Source organism: Herpailurus yagouaroundi, unplaced genomic scaffold (assembly GCF_014898765.1).
Source record: "Herpailurus yagouaroundi ecotype Mexico unplaced genomic scaffold, PumYag 195, whole genome shotgun sequence".
NCBI lineage: Eukaryota > Metazoa > Chordata > Mammalia > Carnivora > Felidae > Herpailurus > Herpailurus yagouaroundi.
The window spans coordinates 5,317,204-5,325,474 of record NW_024412426.1 but is presented as its reverse complement, the minus strand read 5'-3'; the positions used below and the strand labels follow the sequence as shown (position 1 = coordinate 5,325,474).

The 8,271-nt window shown below is 50.1% G+C and overlaps 1 long non-coding RNA gene across 2 annotated transcripts; it reads left to right on the top strand.

Moving 5' to 3' along the window:
• Nucleotides 1-1,466: 1,466 nt before the first annotated feature.
• Nucleotides 1,467-4,722, top strand: LOC121011689 (uncharacterized). 2 transcript variants are annotated; one of them, XR_005781698.1, is made up of 3 exons: nucleotides 1,467-1,574; nucleotides 2,399-2,584; nucleotides 4,185-4,722. It is a non-coding gene; the product is annotated as an uncharacterized LOC121011689 (long non-coding RNA). The 2 variants fall into 2 exon arrangements; XR_005781697.1 differs by lacking the exon at nucleotides 4,185-4,722 and adding an exon at nucleotides 3,585-3,986.
• The last annotated feature ends 3,549 nt before the right edge of the window (nucleotides 4,723-8,271 follow it).

Here is an 8,271-nt window from a genome sequence, read left to right as displayed (position 1 = left end):
TTGCCTTTTATTACTATTGGCATGTGTGTGTGCGTGTATGTGTGTGTGTGTGTGGTCATAATAGCAAGCATCAAAGTTGCCATAGTCGGTGCACGAAGAGCAAAGTCTTAATGTTTTGGATAGACAGCATGGAAAGAGGGAAATTGGCCCCTTGCTCTGGAATCCTCCAACCTGGTGGGAAAAGGAAGTTGAAGTTATTACACTTAAGGAAAATGTCCCCAAAACAACAAGCTCACACAGAAGCACAATCCTAGCTCCCTTTCATTATTAAACTGTGGGTCCGGCTTGTCGATCACCAAGTCCTGATGGGCTCTCACAGGATGTAGAGCTAAAGACCTTGTCCATTCATTCATCAGTTCATTCGTTAACTGAACAAATATTTATTGAGTGTCTACTATGTTCCAGACACTAAGAAAGGGCACTGGCCAAACCAGCAAAAATCCTTGCCCTCAAAGAATTTAGATTCTAGTTGGAAGAAAGACAGTAAGTGCACACACGGTTATATACTGGGCGATCGTACGGTAAGGATATGAAATGAAGCAGGGTGAAGGGAGAAATATTACTTGAGGATGGGATGGTCTGGGAAAGCCTTTCCGTAAGGGGAGATATCTGAATAGAGATGGGAACGAGCAGAGGGAGAGCCTTCAAGCAGAGGAAATAGGACATATGAAGGCCCTGGTGCACGAAGACATGTACCTGGTGACGAAGACAATGATGGCAGACACAGGTGGGGGGCAGAGAGTCAATGGGGCAAGGGGTTTAGATTGTGTTCTGGGTGTTATCAGAAGACACTGGCTTGGGGAGGGGAGACTGGCATGAGATGACTAATGATTTGGAAAGACCACGGTGACTGCTATTAGAGAATAGATTATAGAGGGTCCAAGAGGCAAAGCAAGAGCCAGTAGGGACTCTCTTACAGTAATCTGGGTGACAGCTCCAGGAGGATCGGAGTGGGGGTGGAGGAGTGAGAAGGGTGCTAGCGTTAACCGACTGCCTTCTGCAGTGCAGGAGAGAGAGAGAGAGAGAGAGAGAGAGAGAGGAAGCAAGGAGGACTGCCGGGTTTTGCTCTGTGCAACTGGAAGAATGAAATTGTCCTGAGCAGAGACGGGGGAGACGGGGAGAGAACACACGTGACAGGGAAGCCTAGATTCTTGCCCTGAATTGCTCTGGTTCGTTTGGAGATGCCGACCAGACACCGCAGTGGAGACAGTTGGATACATAAGTCTCCGTCTCAAGGAGGTCGGGGGGGTGGGGGGGGGGGGGGACACGGATTTGGGAGTAGCGCAGACATAGAATTAGGTGAAACCGTTGAAATAGCCACTTCGTAGATGAAAAGATTGAATATCAGATGTTTCTTATGATTCAACCAATATTTAAGTCTAAGTGACAGCAATGACAAAGAGAGTTAGTGTGACAGAGAAGAGGTCCAAGGACTGAGCTCAGGCTTACTCCATCTATTAGGCATCAGGAAGAAGAGGAAGACCCAGCAAAGGAGTATCCTGGGATGCCTGGGATGTAGGAAGAAAGCCAGGAGCTTGCGGTCCCTGGAAACCAAATAAAGAATGTGCTTCAAGGTTAGTCTGAGGGTATATTGTGTCAGAGGCTGCCCAGGGATCAGGGGAGGGCATAGAGGGGATCACGAGACATTGGCCCCTGGGTCACCCAGGGAAAGTGCCTGACGTTGAGGAACTGTCAGGCCAACTTCATGCGACCAGCAGTTTCTTGGTGCCTGCATGCAACTTTGATGCTTCAACTTTGGAGGGTGACCATTCATTAGGAGCACTACAAACCTATCGGGAAGCCGCTCCTCCTTGAGGGACGCTGAGTACTAATGTCTTATTTTTCCCAATTGCTTTCCCAAATTAAAACAAATGGAATTCTCCATCGGCAGCAACCTCTCCCCGGCTCTTGGCTTTGAGTGATCTGGCTAACCTCCTCTCCCGCAAGCCCTTGTCTTGTCCAAAGCCACATGTCCCCAGCAGTATCCACGTATACATTTTCTGTTCTTGGTAATTTCACCTCCTAGGAGAGGAATGAGATCTGAATGGCCCCAGGAACTGTGGCCTCACCTGCCTGCAGCCCTGGGGGGATGAGCTGGGGAAGGAGTGGCTGGGAAGGGTGGGGAAGGGCAAGGTGTCTACCCAGGGTATCGAGGCGCCTGTGGTTGGGTAAGTTGTTTGGGTGTGTGAGGGAAGGAGAGTATAGATACAGGAAGAGGGAGGGAAAATCAAGACTGAAACATGGAGGTTGTCTTGAATGTTTTTCTGTAACAGGCAGCAGATTTCCAGGCAAATATGTGATTTTACCACAGTTCCTGGCAACAGTTAGCACAAACAAGGAACGTTACGGTGGTGCTGGGCTTTGAGTAAAAGATTAACAGTCCGTGTTTTCTCTGCAGTGTCTGTTTCCTTCTGGACTTCCTTAGGGGAAAGGAGGGCTGGAACTGACGAGCCTGCTTCCCTCACCCGCAGGGAGATCTCCCCCGGGCCACTTTGTGTCGTTCGTGCATTCGTCGGTCACTCCTCAGGCATGGATGGAGCCCACTGCTTGCCCAGCGCTGAGTTGGATTGCATGCGAGTCAGAGGTAAAAAAAAAAAAAAAAAAAAAAAGGGCACAGGGAGCATGTGACAGCGACAAATGAAAGTCATGAAGGACAGCTGATCAAGGACTAAGGGGGGAAGATTAAACGGGGAGCTTTCTAGAGATAAAGAATAGGACTGGCCTAGGTTCCCTGTTTCTGCAGGCTGGTTCCCCACTGTGGGCTGTGCCCGTGGGGGATGTCAGGGGCTTGGGTCAGAGAGGAAGCCTAGAGTTGAATCTGTTGGGCCCGAAGGGGAACATCGGAGACAGAAATACTTGCTCCATACTGGGTGTTGTATGTAAGCGATGAACCACGGGAATCTACCCACCCAAAAAACAAAAGCACACTTTACACACTGTATGTTAGCCAATTTGACAATAGATTTAAAAAAAAAAAAGAAAGAAAAAGAAATACTTGCTCAAGGGGAGAGGATGGGGACGGGGTCGGGGTCTGCCAATTCCCACTGTGCAGTTAGCTGACGGCATGGCTTAAACATGAGGCAGCTCGCTGGAGGAGTTTGCTCTCACCCGGAAGGCACTGTGGGATTCCAGTTTCTCCACGAAGGGCCAAAGCATGACTCCCCTCACTTTGCCCTTGAGGGACACCTGCTCCCATGCAACTGGGTGTGGAAATGTTAAAGTTCCCCTCTCGGAACACACTCCCCACGATGCCAGACTGCACCCAAAAATGTCTGTGGGCCTTCCCTAATCAGAACTTTGGTTTCCTGTGTCTGTTTGGCAACAATCGAGTAGGAGAGAGAGGTGGCCTGCGTGAAATGGCAAACTTCTAGGAGGCTCTCTAAGTCCAGGCCACCAACCCTAGACATTAGCAGTTATTTCGTACTTCACTGGGAGCCTCTGTTGAATTAAGGGAGGAGAGAGACAGAGACAGAGAGACAGAGAGAGAGAATGAGAGAGGTCCCATCACAGATCGTCTGTAGGCCGTCTCCAGAGCATAATTTTTGTTTTACTGTCTTCTGATATTTGCCCTTCCTTTCCCCCAGGGAGACCAGGGAAACAGTCCTAAGGCCGCCTCAGGGCAGGCTTTTTCCAGGAAGAGGCCAGAGTCTCCCTCCACCCAGCCAGGAGACCTGTGTGGAGGCTGGCTTGGGTTTGGACACGATTGCCCAAGCGCTGGGAGGGTAGACGAGTCAGAAAGAAGCTGGGCGTGGGCTCTAACATCCTTGTCTACATCACTGCTGTCTGCTAATGATTTTTGTTTGTTTGTTTTGTACCGATCACATCAACTTAAAGCCAGTTCTCAAGAAGCCCCCCTTGGCATACCCACCAACTGTGTCCCTTTCCTCCTGTTAGTCAGTGGCTGCTAATTAGAGAACAGACCGTTGCTTATCCCAACACCCCCACCCCAAGGCAGCTAAATGAGTCACTCTTATTAAAAAATGACTTGTTTATCAAATCCTATTTATGTCTCTTTCATATCCCTTTTTTTTTTTTTATAGATTTAATGACTCTGAATGATAAGGTATTAGCAATAGGAACTTATCCCTTGAGTAACACAGGGCTTGGCTGTATTTCGGTGTGGAGACAACAACAGCAATTTTGCCAATAATTCCTAACCTTACTGAGCATTTTCTCCTTGCCAGGCACTACGTGCAGCACCTCACCTGCGTTATGTCATTGAATTGTCACAAAAATCCCTTGGAGGTAAATATTATTATCTTCATTTGCGTTTAAGGAAACTAACAGTGGGGAAACTTGAAGTCAAACCCTGGCTGCTGAGGTCGCACAGGTGGTATTTCAGAGGCGTCTGCTGCCCATCCTACTTTCTCCAGTGCCTCTCACGATGTGGTCTTTGAACCACCGAGATCAGAAAATCGTGGGACTTTCTAACCTTCAGATCCCTGGACTCTCTCTTAGACTCAGGGGATGGAAATCCCTGGGAAGTGGTCCTGGAATCTGCACTGTAAACCACATTTTGGACCTTGGGGAGGGAGTGTGTGGTTAACCCTAGGAACAGAACCGGCCCCTCCGTGTGGAGGCTGACCTGTGTTTTAGTCCTCGACTGAGTTCACGCTCTTTATTTAATCTCTCTTGGCTTCCATTTCCTCGTTTGTAAACCAGGGTCTCCTGGTGGTTGTGAGGCTCGAAGATGATGTGCAGAAAGTAGAATAAGATGTTAGACGTAGAAAGCTCCGTGCAAATGCATGGGGGTATTAATCGGTGGGCTTGCCTGGGGACCGGGGGGCGGGGGGGCAACCAGGGTACTGTGCACAGTGCTGGGCGCTTTGTGTGGAGATGGGGAAGGGAGAGCAGAGAACCTCCGGGAGCAGGATACCTTGGGGGTCTGTCCAGCCTTCTTAGGAGGAGCCACGTCCGCCCCAACTCAAAGGAAATCACTCCTTTTCTTTCAAGGGGGGGGGCCCACTTTCTCTCTGGCCCCGGCCCTCACTTACCAAGCTATTTCACATGGGACCGAAGTGTGCTTTCTGCCTCAATTTCCCCACCTGTTCAGGGAAGAAAAAAAGCACCCGCTCCCCCATGGCCGCGCTCGCTGTCGGTTGCCGTTTCCTTAGACCAGAATTACTCAACATTCTCTGTGTGCCAGGGTCATGATCGTTCGTTTAACTCCCACAACAGGGTTACGACGTCTGTCGTTCAGTCAGACCCGTTTTATGGACGAGGGGACAGACTCGGGGAGTTTAAGTGATGTGCCCAAGCCAGTAAGTGATGGAACTTCGAGACTCGAGTTCTTCCCCTCCACACCACACCCCTGGGAGAGGGCCTGGGGAAGGGCTGGGACTGAGAGTGCGCTAAGCTTTGAGCTGCTCTGAGGCGTCTGAAGGAACGTCCATGTTTGAAAGCAAACTCCTTTCCCTGCCCCTCTCCACTGCGGCCCAAGTCATTCAATTAGGGAGTGAAATAATTGGCAGTGGAGAACGCCTCTAGCAGTGGTAATTACCTCCAGCGCCTTGTTGGAATAGTCAAGCTACATTTCAGTTTATGCTGTAAAACCTTAATTATAATATAAACAGCTGCCCTTGAGCCCTCGGGGGGAGCCTTCCCCCCCCCCCACCTCCCTTCTCTGGCCTCGGAACGGTGCCTGTCTCATGAGTGGTCAGGGAGGTCCAGGAGTGGGAAGGGGCTTTCGGGAGGAGGGGAGCTAACCCTTGTGTGTGCGCAACGGGGTTTGAAAGGCTAAGCTACGGGGAGTCCCTGTCAGGGCCCCATCTTCAAACGAGGAAGCCAGAGAACAGCGTCCCCGTCTCTACACCACTCACTGAGAGTCCCTTGGGGACGTGAGGCCCCAGAAGTTAGCAGAAAGCCTAGTGCCATTGGGCTTGGATGGGGGTTAGCAAGCTGTGGTGTCGCTTCAAGGTAATATTTCTTTTTGTTTCCTCTCCTGTAAGGGATAGCAGAGTCTTTCCTTCTCGCTTCCAACCCCTTGGCCATGCACAGAGCCATACCGAGCGCCCGGCGCTCTGAAGGTACCGTACTAGGCATGGTCAAAAGTGATTCCCCACTTAAACTTCACGGGGGGATTAACTTCTCCATTTGGCTGTTGAGGAAAACGAGCCTTTGAAAATTTAATCAGAGGTAAGGCTTGAAATGCAAATAACCCCATGAAATACTTAAGTCCGGGTAGGTGGATAGAAATGAGGTACTTTTGCTGATGCAGGGAGAGGCAGAGGGAGGGGCGGGTCACCACAGGGCACTGAGAGGGCCGAGGAGCAGGGGGATAGTGAGGGGAGGAGGGCACAGGAGCAAGAGACGCTGAAGATCCTGCTTTGCTGGACTCACGGGTTTGCTGATGACTGGTCCTGGTGTCCCTCAAGGGGATGATTGGGTCTAGGGCCTGGCCTGAAAGATAAGATGCCAACGTGGTGAGGCACAGTCATCTGATGGGCCCAGCTTGCTCTTCAGTTCTTGTGGGCCAGAGACAACAATGTGAGTTCTTAAGTGGGCTTCAAATAGAATACACAAGAAAATCCCCTGAAGAGCAGGTAGAATTATCTGAACTTCCATTTTTTGTCCTTCCTTCTTTTACATTTCTGATTTCCCCACATTTTATCGTGGGCATACGTACAACAGGGCATTTCTCTAAATGATGCACAACTAAATATATGTGCATCTATGGATGCATGTTTCCTGGTTCAAGAATAGTTTACAGCGAGGGTGGCTCCGTCGGCTTAGCACCCGACTTCGGCTCAGGTCACGATCTCACGGTCCGTGGGTTCGAGCCCCGCGTCGGGCTCTGTGCTGACCACTCAGAGCCTGGAGCCCGCTTCAGATTCTGTGTCTCCCTCTCTCTGTGCCCCTCCCCCACTCACACTTTGCCTCTCTGTCAAAAATAAATAAACCTGGAAACATTTAAAAGACAAAAAGAATATTTTACAACTTGAGGTATGTGATCAAAAGGTTTGAAGTCGACTGGGCTAGATGCTCACATGGTTACCTGGGTTTCTAGCTTTAAGAAAACCCATGCTCAAGGGGTAATGGCTTATTGGCTATGTTGGTGACTGGAAGCGGAGATAATTATCACTCACGGAGTACCTCTTATTTAATCCTACACAAACCAAATAATGTGTCCAGGGTATGGATGCTGGAGCCAGACTACACAGATTCAAATCTCGGCTCAGTCATCTGCTGTGTGACTTGGGGTGAGTTACTCAGCCTTTCTGTGCCTCAGTGTCTTCATCTATAGAATGCAGCTCGCAGAGTCTAGTCTACATCATAGGGTAACTGTGAGGATTGCATGAGTGAATGCGTAGAAAGAGCTTCTAACAGTGCTTGACTGTAAACAAACATTCAGTAAGAATTTGTGAGCGGGGGTGGGGGGTAAGGAAAGATAAGGAAATGGAGGTTCAGGGAGGTGAGTTTGGGAGCTGCCATTCCGGCCTCCTCATGGCTGATTCCAAAGCCCGTGTTTGGGGACCCACAATGGAAACTATTCTAAGTCTTTACCAACAATCAGATGGAGCTGAGAAGATATACCTGCTTCTGCTTCTGAGAATCTCTGTCTCTGAACCTCCTAGCTGCACCTGCCCTCTCTTTGCCCCCAGCCAGTGCAGAGAAAAGACGATAATGCCTTTTGGTGCTGTCCTCTAGGAGGGAAGGAGCCCTGCAAGATGTCCCTCACTGCCATCAGCCCCAACGAGTGTGCTGCTCGATCTCTCTATGCTTCTCCAGAACGCTCCCAAATCCCTCCTGTGTTTTTGCTGGAAGGAGGGATTCTAGAGCCTTCTGGAATGGCAGACAAGTAGGAGTGTTGCAGAAAGGAAGGTGCTGCGAAGGAGTCAGCAAAGGGTGTGCTCCCACTGGCACCCTGGGGAAGATGTCTGGGGGGGAAGGGACTGGTCTGGAACTCACATCAGTGCCTCTTCCTTCTGGTGTTCCTTGACAGTTCTTGAGGATGACGCCCACATGTTCTAATTCTGTATACAGTTCAGGGGCAGGATATCTTTGCTGTAAAGACTTGAATCCTTTGGGGAGGTTTTAGTGACTTAATGGGCATCTCAGGTTGCTGCACTCTGACCTCCTGCCCTGATGGCAGCTGCTGGGTGCGTTTGAGGTCCGTTGAATCCATAAAGCATTTCAGATTCAGCGCTTCAAGGAGGGGAGAGGTGTTGACGTGGGGAGAGTAGGAAACTCTGGCGAGCTGAGGGCATCCTTTGCTGTAGACTCCCAGAAACAAACCTGCCGGTCAAAGCCCAAGTCTGGCCCAGCCTTGGC